Genomic DNA, 13,292 nt, shown 5'->3' with positions numbered 1-13,292 from the left:
AATCATTGTACGAACATTGTTATTGTATCACTCATTGCAGAGAACTCTGTAGTATACTAGAACTTTTTGTCTTTCGTTATTCGAGCGATGGATGCAAGCTTGGGTACGGAGATAACGCAATTTCGGTAAACATTTTTGAAACGTGGCAAATATTGGTCCCCACCGAGTACGCATTACGTAAACAGATTACATGATCACATGTTGACAAGATCAGCCAATTGGGATGGTTTTGCCCATGATCGAAAGTAGTGTTACGCTGTTAAATAGATTGCAGCCCGTAATTATTAATAATCTTCCAACAAGCCAATGTATATTGCTTTCATAAAAACGTGTCTATTTTCATTGATAACAATTCTACACAAATAAAAATAATATTCTTGCAACAGAAGGTCTGGAGAATATGAGGGACAAATTTAATCTTTTCCAATCGAGCTCTAAATCGGATCACTGTGGTTTCTCCTATATGACGTGTCTTAAGAAGAATTTTGAAAGCCCTAGGCGTTTGAGTGCCTTCAATTGACAGTAAGTGGCGCCCTATTTTCGAAACGATAATGAAAAATAAAATTTAATCAGTAAAGATGCGATACACAGTTATACGACACCTATTGTTGTTGCCTAGATCTAGTACGAAGATTTTGTCAGTTTCGTCACAGCAATCATTTCATTGTCTGTTCGAATCCTCGTGTTTGTCATTGGACACAGAATCTGCCGTCCGAGTCACCGTGCACACTGGAGGGGAGGAACTGCGAATTGACAAACGATTCCGATTTTTATCAATTATCCGAACGGAATGGACATTTAACGGTTAGAATATGTTCGCCACGACTAGACCCGGCCCGGTGAATGAAATACGGCCGACAGTGTAATTGGTGTTCTTTTATTTTTGTTTTCATCCATTCGGTAATAGGGGTAATGGAAGAGCAGATAAGTTTAACACGCGACTCGTACGACATTCTTCAACGAGAAAACAATTTACAAATTGCCCGTTTGCGTGAATGTAATCGGCGCCCGGCCTACGTACGGGTTGAGCATGAAATAGTATCTGATTTCGAATTCTACGTAACATTCCGACTGTTAACTGGCGAATACATTAAAAATTTTCATCGACCCCCGCGGTAATAGGCGTTTGCAGTAATCTACGATCACGTGGACGGGGCATTAAAGTACAAGTTTTACGGTCTTGGGAAACGTATAACACGGTGTTCACCTCGCAATAATCGCGAAGTTGTAGCATACATTGCGGTGGAAACATCGGATAAAAGCCCGACAAAATTTCTATTAGGTCGTTAATTAAGTTCTCTGGATTTTTTACCTTGAAATACTGATTAACACTGTTAGAATTTTTATTGAAAAATTTTAATTTTGCAACTCCAAGCTGCTTTGAAATGTTCATTAGTCGGTTGGGTTAGGTCTTTTTATCAACAACACTTTGAAATCATCAAATTCCCTTTCAGTTGGTCGTCCAACGCGTTCTTTGTCTCGGAAGTCGAAATCGTAATTTTTGAATCGGTGAAACCATCCATCACATGTGTCTGCAGACACAACACCACTACTATAGGCTTCAAAATACAATGATCGATATCTATGCTTTTTGCCAGGTGTCATTTTGTGATTGAATTTGGCGACGTATTTTGTTATAGCAGAATGGTCAATGTTTGAGACATAAAAGAAAACCAGCGTGGTATACACTCTCATGTAATTGGTGGTACAACAGGGTAGGGGTGATTTTAGGTGAAAAATAAGTTGAAAATATGAAATAAAATTTTTCCACCCCAGACTTCGGAAAGTCATCCTAGACTTTTCAAGAAAATCGAATTTGAAGAATTCATCTGTAACTCGTGTACTTGTGCTGGCAGTAAGTAGAAAAGGCCTGTAATGAACAGACGCGTTAGTCCTATTAAATCTATTCCTCCCTTTTGAAAAATAATTGCTGGTCAGTTAAAATAAAAAAGTTTGAAGTTCATCAACAAGCTAAGGTCACAGCTCTAGAAGGTAATGGAAAACTAAAATTTGAATTTTAAAGTTGTGCTATATCCAGGGCCGGCGCTACCGTTAAGACGTTCTAGGCAGTCGCCAAGGTCGTAAACCACGAGGAGGCGCAAAAGTCCAGCCGGTCTTATTGAACGGTGCAGCAGATATAATAACAATAGCATTTTGTTTAACGTAATAAATAAAAATATACATACAATCAAGCCTCAACACTTGATTTAAAAGAGCTACTAGAAAATTTTGTGGGGAAAAAGGCAAGAAGAATTAAATTTTAATTTTATAATCTATGTGTAACTTTCTTTTGTGCAATTGATAATGAATATGTGGATTCAAATTATTGCTTTCTCTTTTATAATTTCAATTTAAAAAAAAGTAACGAATTTGTAAAATAGGGGGCGCGTGAATTAGCTTGGCCTACAGCGCAACATAATTTGGCGCCGACATTGGTTATATCGTAGATGTTAAAATGATAAATTCCTTCATGAAATGGTAAATCTTTGCTTGAAATGTTTTTATCTATCCATTTCATCCGACATATGTATCTACATTCGTTGCACACTGTACCTACCAGCCGAAGTACATAATTCGTGGTAAATTTCAATGATCATCTGTCGTAATCGCGCGATCTTAGACCATCCAAGCAATAAGCAACAGTGCTGCTTATATTCTTCGTTTGTACACTCTTGTTACTGGAACAGAAAATTGTATTTCCCTCTGATAAGGTTTGCGGATTCACGTTAATTAAGCACGCGCATTCGAAGTCTCTTCCTTAAATCACCCCGGTTATAATTAACCTTCTAATACATTTACGAAGAATAAAATTCTTAATTACACGCGTTGGGATCCGTTTCGGGCTCCAGGATAGACGGCAGAACGAGTCAGAAGTAAATCATCTTTACGATCTAGATGACGAGCGATCCTACGTAAATATTGCTCAGGCACGTTCAGTTTGCATCCACGACGCAATAAAAAAAAATTTGAGGTATCTTTCGGTATATCTCTCGTTTCATTATAAATACCTTGTAAACTCTGTCGAGTTATAAAACGGGGAACGACGGAATCTAGTGAAAAACTTGATTATTCTGTACGTCGATAGGATCGCGGTGTTGTTGGTACACTGGGTAATCGTGAATAGATCAATTTAACATAGGTATATACGGGACAGAGTGGAGTTAATTAATAGCACGAGTGAAAGTCACGAAGTCTTCTATACTGCGCGTACTAGGTGTTAATACGAGAAATGATCAGAAACTTCAGGGACGTGTACTAGGTGTTAATGAAAAAAGGATCAGAAACTTTAGGGACGTGTAAACTTTTTCCTGGTTACCTGTGTTACGTTTGCCTCGGTTACGTGAGATACGTTTAGTCGGTTAAGTGTGATACCGTTTTTTGTTGGTTTGTTGTGTTGTATTTACCTTTTCCCCGGGTAAGTGGGACAACTTTTCTTTGATTTCGTGTGATGTCTTTCCCCGGCTAAGTGTAATGTTTTTTCCCCGGTTATGTGTGATATAAATTATGATACCTTTTCCTCGGTTGATTGTGATACTTTTTCCCCGCTTAAATGTGACATCTCTTCGTTGATTACCTGGAATATCTTTCCTCTCATTACATGTGATATCTTTTCCGGTTAACCCTTACATTTACACGAAATATACATGAATCACAACAACGGTTTAACATCTTGAAAGCGTTTAATGCCATTTTTGTGCTACCTTTTTCCCGATTGAGTGTGCTACCTTTTGCCCAGTTGAGTGTGCTACCTTTTGCCCAGCTGAGTGTGCTACCTCTTGCTAAGTTGAGCGTGCTACCTTTTGCCCGGTTAAGTGTGCTACTTTTTGCCCGGTTAAGTATGCTACCTTTAGCCCGGTTACGTGTGCTACCTTTTGCCTAGTTGAGTGTGCTACCTTTTGCCTAGTTGAGTGTGCTACCTTTTGCCCGGTTGAGTGTGATACCTTTTGCACGGTTAAGTGTGCTACCTTTTGCACGGTTACGTGATACATAGCTTATCTCCGATTGTATATGTTACCTTCGCCCCGGTTAATATGCTCCACCGTCAACTCGTTTGCTTTGAAGCACATTGAAACTCGGGTCGGTTGGCGTACAATAACGTAATGATGTAGCTGTAAATATGTAGTTGTCTAATCTCTAGTTGATGGCTCAGCAAAATATCGCATGCCGCGTGTTTCATCTACGTACACAAATAATATAAATTATCAGCAATTGTGCGTGTAGGGTAACAATAGTCATGAAGGATGGACGTTAGAACATTTGAACCGTATTACATTGGTAATTTACACCATGCACTATTTCTATTGAACGTATTTCATCTTTGATAAATCCTCTTCATTAACCTTCGTTCAGATAAGCAACGAACTCAGTTTGTTCGAGTTTGTTTTTCTTTTAATTATCCAGTGTGGTGTTAACTGTACGTTTGATTCTTCAGATAATACCTTGGGTGTCCTTTAACGAATGATATAATCGGAAGCTAAATAAACACAATGAATGAATCGAGAATATACGGGTTTTTTTTTAAAGGAACAGATTCTATTATGAATTTAGTTGATTGTCTAAAAAAAGATATTCATTTTTATATCCAGCTTCGTTCTAAAAATTCGCTTTGAAAGTACGTGGGCGATAAATTTGCTCAATTAGTTAAATGAATAAGCAAAGGAAATTATTCAGAACGATAATCCCCTAATTGCACTGACGGGACGAATTCTCGACTCGAAATTATAAATACGGTATCGAACATGGTCGAATAACTCTTGAAACCGGGTGTTTTAATTGAATTGAAACGCACGCTGATGGAAACTGAGGGTCGCCCACTCGAATGATTATACTTCTCGACAAAAGGCATCTGACTCTCGGAACGTTCCTCGTCACGGAAAAAAATATCACCCGTTCACTCGGCGATGTTCTGCGTGACTCTGAAATTCTTCGTTTGAAGAGTCGACTGGGAAAGGTATCCTGGAAATTCTCAGAAACGCTGGTGGAAATTTTGTTTGTGCTTCTTATTTTACATAAAAAAACAATTCTTCACATTTAAGAAATTTGTCGACCTTGTAGCTCGTTAATTCTTCTCGATTCAAAGTATTGTTGATGTTCCGTTCAGACATTTACATAAACATCATATAAATTAACTATTTTTTTTTTTGTCGATGGAACGATATATTTATAACATTTGACAAGTATTCAAATAATATTTACTAACATGCAATTGTAGAATTATAAGGAAACATAAAATTCAGCAATAATAGCAATAAAATTTAAATGGCCATAGGGCTGCAAAGGGTAGATAAACATTGTTATTATTATTATCGTTGCTTTTGAATATAATTAATAATAACAATTCGCTCATTATTACTCGCCAGAATAATGAACGCGTCGGAGGGGACCGACTAGGGAGAGTTGAATCGTCCGGGAGAGGGGTGATATCAATAAATGTCGTAAATACGTTATTTTTAGTATCCTCCGCGGTTCACCGTGGTTAACTATACCAGGCAGTGGAGATATCTTTAATCTTCGCACGGCTGTTTGCGATCCGCAACATTGATGTACAATTTATATGAGCGAGCAGCGACGAAGAATAACGGATGGAAGATTTCCACGGGTGGAACGGTGTCGCCCTCGTGATTTTTAGTTTTATCGTACGTAACTAGCATTAGTCTATTACGTATTTTGGATTATTAGGAAAGAATTCGTTTTTGTTATTTGTTATTTGATTTAAAATGATCACGTAATTTTTCTGTATTTTGACTACGAATTCTGAAAAGGGGATAAGACGCAGATAATAGATGGATGAAATTCTCACTACTTTTATTTAAATCAATATTTCTACAAAGGGAAATTGTTTTGACTAATTCTTAATAAAGTTCGTGAGTTACTTATGAAAAATTACTGTTTCGGTATTTCACGAGTATTTTCGTCCTGAGAGAATGACCACGTTTTGGGTAATGACGAGTATATTCATCATGTGAAAGAATAAAATACCTTTTGCTATAAAAATTAGAGTTTTAGTAAAAATTGATAAATATATTTCTTTTACTAGAATAAAGGAATCATATGACACTTGCTATTTGGTTACAATTTAATTTAAATTTACAGTAGGTGCATTTACTCTGCGTTTCACGAGTATACTCGTCGTCGCTTAATTTTAATTATGCACGCATAATAACTAGTTTAACAGCGATTATGCTTTGTGTCGTGCGTTTTAATGTATACGTGGCTTAAGTTTATGCTTTCGCGTGAATTCAACGTGACGTCGTAATCGCGGACGCGAGAAGAGACGTTTCGTGCAACCGCGAATGAAATAATTGCGAATTTCGTGTACAACCATCAGACGGGATGCTGGGCGTGTTTCGTGGGTATACAATTACGGGCACCACGAGACATGCGGCTCGGTCTGGCGACGGTGCGGTTAAAATGTACCAACGGTAATGTCGTCTTGACAAGTAACTGCAATAAGCAATAAAAACAGGAACGTTCGAAAATGGTTGGATAATTTCAGAATCTGGAATGAACTTGTTGGCAGTAGTAAAGAGATAGCTACAAATCGATTTATAATGATGTTACTAGGTAGAATATCCACTACAGGAGTAACGAAGTGTTGAATATGAATGCTAACATTACTTTCTTTATAATGACTAATGTCATTTAAGACAATCTAGACGAATCGGATTAATAGACAAACTTGAATTGAGCTATTCTGGTAATTTGTAATTCGAATCGGGTCCATTATACGGTGTCAAGAACCTTTAAAAGGATTAATTTATAGTCAAAGACTAGAATTAGGTTAATCCAACGTAGTGAAACCCGAATTAAACCAGTCTATAGCCAGAAAAGACAAATGGAGGACTGAGAGCGCTGAAGTAAATCGACTGTGGATCAAGAGACTCGAGACCGGGAAACTCCAGTCACATCAATCGAGGACTGAACGAACAAAATAAAACCACTCAGGGACAAAACGGGAGATCCTAGATGTCCACCGAGATCTTTAGAATTCAAAAGATTCTTAAGATTCTCAGAACACTGGACACCCTCAGGATCCCCATGACCGGACTCCACTCAACTCCTCCGTACCCCTATGACTGGGTCGCTCCGTACCCCTATAACTGGACTATCCTGGACACACCCGTGTCCCTATGACGGGACTCCTCTGGACTCACCCGTGCCCTTATGACGGGACTACCCTGGACTCACCGGTGCCTCTATGACGGGACTTCCCTGGACTCCCTCGGACTCCCCCGTGTCCCTATGACTGGAGCTCCCTGGACTCCCCCGGATTCCCCAGTGTCCCTATGACTGGACTCCCCCAGACTCCCCAGTGTCCCTATGACTGGAGTCCCCTGGACTCCCCAGTGTCCCTATGACTGGAGCCCCCTGGATTCCCCCGTGTCCCTGTGACTGGACCCATTAGGACCCCCAGGCCCCCATGAATCTCCAGGATCCTCAGAACCCCCAGAACACCTAAACCTATTAAGTCTCGGGGACCTTAGCACAAACTTTTCGCCAACCCACTAGTTTTAAATGGATCTTCATTTTCGAAATAATTAAATTTGTACAGTAAATCGAGCAAACAAGCTGCCACTATGGTTGGCTAATGTCTGACCAGTGCTAAATATTTCTACTTCTGATGAATACAGATGGTGATGCATGTATACAGGGTGTCTCAGTTAACTTGATCACCTCGGATAATGACTTAACGGTACACTTTATGAAAATTTTGAGACGTGCAACTGGTATGGCATGAAGGGGCACATCCTATAAGGTACATGTTTTTTGTGGGTGGAGGCATTTAAGAGAGTTCAAGGTCACATTGATGTTTTTTTTTTTAACGGAATGACCTCTGTTTTGTACCATAGATCGATAGAATATCAAATTCTGAGTAAAAATGTGTTGACCTTCATACGTCCTGAATCTAATAGTTAACGAGATATTTACAAAATAATTTTTAATACGTACTTACTACCTGGAAGCTACAAGGTGCTTGAACTGATGCCCCTCGACTTCAATACAGCGATTTCAATACAGTGATTATATAATTCCTTTATTCTAAAATATTTTTCATCGATTAATTAAACATTCGACACAATCGAACGTAATGTATGTACATAAATACCATTAATCTTTCATAACGACTTTCACGTTCATCACAACTGAAAGGTTGATGCATTCACAACGCTTGTTGCAGGTTCAATAATAATAAGAACACCAATAAATTAATAATCCTTATTATGCCATAAAGAAAATAACACCAGTAAAAGTGTAACAGTGTAAGCTCGCACAAATGTCAGGCGTTTGCGTAGGGAAAACGCTTTTGTCCTTTTTCACCTCGAAAGGAAAACCTCATGTAGTTTTTCGCGTAATCTCATAAAGAGGACAAGCTTGAGAAGGATTTCGAAAGCTCAGTTGAGGGGTGAGGGGGTTGGAGGGAGTTCAGCCCGATCGATCGATATAGACCGAGCTTCCTTTCGAAAAACTTGGACCTAATTTAATCCCCGCGATCGATTTACTCCCGTGGCCCGAAGTCGGGAACATTCAAAATCTTGAGGTCAAGACCGACATTTGAAAGTTCGGGAACAGCCGGCGGACCTTGATCCGAACGTGACTCGACGCTGCTTATCGGAAGGAGCGTCAGGCGAACTCATCCGAAACCGAAGAGTTGCCATTTGACTTCTGTGACAATCGCGGGAATTGCTCGTGTTGCCAGCTACAGTTCCATTAAAACCGTGTTCTTAGCATGGCTAATGCTGGATCCGTGCATTTATTAACATCCGCCATTTTTTAGCGGTTCTTCGATTATTCGCCTGTGTATGGGGCTGTGGCCATGACGGATAAAGGAATGTGTTTAGTGGAAACATTTTTTTTATTACATTAATTATATTCCAAATAGGTAATACGTAATATGTAAATAATGTGGAAGAGAAGATTTTATGCACACATATAGAATTGTTATATAATATCATTGGTGAAGATTACAATCGGGAGTCTTTGGAACTTAGACGGGACACTGCAATTTGTTTGGCAAATTTCGTAATCTTTCGTTACGTAATTCTTAGAACTTTTTAGGAGGCAGTGGTACGAATTTTAGATAATAATGTTTAATTAAAACATTTCGTGATACTTTGATACGTAGTTTCTTGAAGGATTTAGAAGACAGTGTTATGTATTTTAACGGTGAAGGTATCGTTTGTTTATAAAATTTTGTAATATTTCGATACGTAGTCTTTTGAACTTTTTAGGAAGTATTATTACAAATTTTAGGGACCTACTTGGTGGTGTTTGATCACCAAGTTTTGTAATATTTCGATAAGTAATTCCTAAACTTTAACGCCTAAAGCTCTAAACGTTTGATTGTTAAATTTCATAATATTTCGATGCGTAATCGTTAAACTTTAGGACCTAAAGCCTTTTAGGAGGCAGCTCTACGACTTTTAGGCAATCGTGAAACGTTTGATTGCAAAATCACGTATTTCGACACGCTATTTATACAAATAATGCTCATAAATCAAGAGTCTGAGAAGATTCTGTCCGAAAGAAAGGGAACGAAGCATCGGGGTACGTATCGCGTATCCCATCGTACCTGTTCGACCGACAACTGTCGGATTCCAGGTTCCCGCGGAATGAAGGCCACAGGCAATCGCGATGCTCGCGAGACAAATTGACGATGTTCAATCAAGCTGCCGGTTTGTTCGTCCGCTGCCGAAGGAAACCCGAAGTATCCCAGTCGGGGGGAACGATGTAATCGTCCGCGGTATCGTTTCAGTTTTACGTCCGTTGAGGAAATTGGTGTCACTGCCAGGACGAGTAACAGCTGACGAGGATTGACTTCTGCCCGTGAAACCACGAAAATTGATACGTCTGTTCGATCGTTCTAATGGGGCTACCTGGTCAGACATCGTTAACCATCGACGTTTAGGGTAGAGCTAGACGATGCGTCCTAATTTTAAAGAGAACTCGATAAACAAAATATGTTCCAGTAATACTTTATTTTATCCGACAAATTGCATTAATTATTTTATTTCTTGTCATTACTATTCCTTAATTGTGATCAAAATGTGAAAAAAGGATAGGAAAATATAATTTGTCTTTTTAAACCTTAGGTAGAGCATTTTGTAATACAGAAATTTTGTCGCACGAATAGCTGAGTCTCCCAGAAGTGAAATTAATTGTATGTACTTTCTGAGAGCTTCTTAATTTTTATATTTTTAATACATTTATTTTTTAATCTTCCATATATTGCACATACTGAAAATTTCGAGATACTGCTTTAAACAGAAAATTCATAGACAAACAGTTTTGGGATTTATTTGTGAGTTATCTTGGAGGTGTAGGATTGATTCTGAAAATTTTATGACGCTATACGTTTCACGAGATGATGGTTTATAATGAAAACGATATTACTTTTCAACTAATGTTCATAATCAACATGGAAACTAATGTTAATAATAAAAAGTGGTCCAATGATTAGGCAAGAAAAAAAAACGTAAATAATTGTCCTTGTGGTATCGAACGAGCCGTTTGGTCGACCAGAAGAATCACTTCCTGTTCATAATATTCTTTTCTGAAGACTAGAAGAATGAACAGGAGCAAAAACTAAAAGATAAGCGCAATTATATTCTCGTTAAGCCTTTCGCGGTTGCAAAAACGAGGCCTTGGTGTTTAAGATCGTTTCTAGAGATGATACCACCTGGTTTTGCAAATTAAAGAGTCTGTTCTTACACAACGGAGAAAACTGAATGACTTTTATGAATTTTTATTCGAACAGTATTAATTGAATTTTTTCATTAAAATTTAAAAAATTCAATAAGTGGGGTTAATAATTTTCTCCCGTGTCCTCAACTTCCTTCATTAAGGATACGAACATTATCTATTATTACAAGAGATGAATTTCTCGAAACCTTGAAACCTCTCGAAACAGAAGAAAGTTTTGAGATTTCGATAAATAATTTTTAATACGTACTGACTATCTAGAAGCTGTAGATAGGAGCTCGAACTGATGTCCCTCAACTTCAATACAGCGATGTCAACACAGTGATTATTTTGCAAATATCTCGTTAACTATTAGGTTTAGGACATATGTAGGCCAACACATTTTTACTCAATTTGATACTCCATCGATCTATGGTACAAAAAGTAGATCATTCCGTTAAAAAAAATCCAGGCGACCTTGAAATCTCTGAAACGCCTCCACCCACAAAAAAAGCATATACCTTATAAGATATGGCCCTTGATGCCATTCAAGTTCCATGCCGCAAAATGTTCATAAAGTGTACCGTTAAGTCATCAAGTTAGCTGCGACACCCTGTATTGTTATCTTTCAGTTTGTGTTTCGTTTAACCATGGTCCATGAAAATTTATGCAAAAAATTTGTCGAGACCTGAGTTCTTAAAACAAAGTATTCCTCTTTCAAAACAAAATCAGCACTTCAAGTTTCGAGAGTTTCGAAATCTTATAAAATTTCTGGTTCGAGTCTCAAGTGTTTAAAAATTCCGTTCCAACCCACTCCTAATTATTATAAATTATAGACGATAGTAAAATCGGACTGTTCTTACGGATCATCCATCGAAAAATCGAAAGAGAGGAACGAGGAGACTCGCTGGGGAAGGTGATCGCGAGTCATCGGTGGCGCCGTTCACATTTCATTAAGTCTCGAGGAAACGACCTGTCTATACGAGCTTGAACGCCTTCCCTCGACGAAGGGGAGTGTGGGGCAAGAGAAAGAGAGAGAGCAAAATCGTGAGCTAGTGCACGATAAGAGAGAACGAAGAGGAGAGTCGAGCCTGCTCGAGGGAAAGGCAGACACGCCGGGGGAACAGAAGCTTCTCACGGAACGAGTTGGAACGAAACACATCGCGACTCTACGGATCCGTTGTTAACCCTTTGTCTTATTTCCTAAAACTACTTTGAATGTAAGTTAGTCTATACGGGATATTTTTACACGATGCAATTCTGTGAGACTGAAACCTTTGTTTTTTTTTCATCAGTTTTGATACTTTTATTTTCCTCATTTCTGTCACTGAGATCATCGGTTCTTCACGGAATGCAGGTGATCAGGTTCGTTTGCAGGTGTTGTGGTTGCAACTGTGTAGATTCTACTGTACTGATACAACGAAGAAAATGTGATAACAGAAAGAAGTTAGTGTCTTTATTTTAAACTTGTCGTTAGCTGTTGAAAAAACTGAAAAACATGGTTCATGCTCTCTTTAAATTTCTTTAAATATAATGTGATCTGGCCTAAAAAAATGTGGATCATCAGTAATTCAGGATTGAAGCGTGAAATTAGTTTCGAAATAACAGAAATTTTCTTATTGTTATCTTTCCTGTTCCAAGAAAACGATCGTAATATGTAACTTGTTCATTGAAACTTTTATTTAAGAAAGTAAAATTTACAATTCCCTTGGGTGTCAAATAAAGTTACAGTTAAACAGAAACTTTTATTCTTCTATAGAAAAGTTAAAGTGGCACCACATGACGAAGTGAATTAACAAGGCACATAAGTTTGAAACGTCTAAAAATGCAGGTTGCATTTCACATGAGTTACAGTATTTGTCTGAAATGAAAATGCATCGTTGTCACTGATAAGACAGTGACGGTTCAGACAGGTGACATGTTCCGCTTTTGTATTCTCCTGTCGTTTCCCACACTTCTGAATATTTTTGCAATTATACTACATTGGCGAACAATGTTTCTATTCTTATGTAGCAACATGGAGAAATACAGTAATGATAAATTCGTAAGAGTAACAATCTTATTATAGTAGGATTGCACAACGAAATGGCCTTCTTTGACTATCTAACATTCATTTGAATGTAATTAATTGTAACACGTAACTGATTGGTTCAGACAGAACATTTATGGAAAGTAAATTGAACAACTCGTACCTGAATACAATTACGTTGTAGGTTATGTACCATATCTGAATGAAATTAATTTTTTCTAAAGGTGAAATATTTTTCTGTCAGTCCATTTTTTTTAAATTGAATTTTCAGCTTTTTTGTTTTGACCTATTGTTTCCGAAATTACATCGTTTTTGTTTCGATCTATACAAACGGTGATTTCATAATAGTCCAATCTAATAATTCTTGTTCATTTACTATGATAAAAAGTGCAAAAAGTAATAATGCTTGGCTTTAGTTTGGACGCGTATCGTTTGAACGTTGACGAATTGAAATGTTTAATTGAAACAGAAATTCGCTTTCGACATTCAATACTTTTATCCAAGGCGACTATTTTAAGATGTCCTACTACTGAACTGGAACAACCGCTATCACCTAATAGAATACCGATGACGCTACATTGGC

General features: G+C 37.9%; 1 protein-coding gene across 8 annotated transcripts in view; it reads left to right on the top strand.

Annotated features, from left to right (window-relative positions):
• LOC107193715 (nuclear receptor coactivator 2-like) overlaps positions 1 to 13,292 on the top strand; it is a 191,922-nt gene that overhangs the window by 28,505 nt on the left and 150,125 nt on the right. The window lies entirely within an intron of this gene.

This window comes from Dufourea novaeangliae, unplaced genomic scaffold (genome assembly GCF_001272555.1).
Source record: "Dufourea novaeangliae isolate 0120121106 unplaced genomic scaffold, ASM127255v1 scaffold25, whole genome shotgun sequence".
In the NCBI taxonomy this organism is placed as follows: Eukaryota; Metazoa; Arthropoda; class Insecta; order Hymenoptera; family Halictidae; genus Dufourea; species Dufourea novaeangliae.
This window is presented reverse-complemented; position numbering and strand designations above follow the sequence as displayed.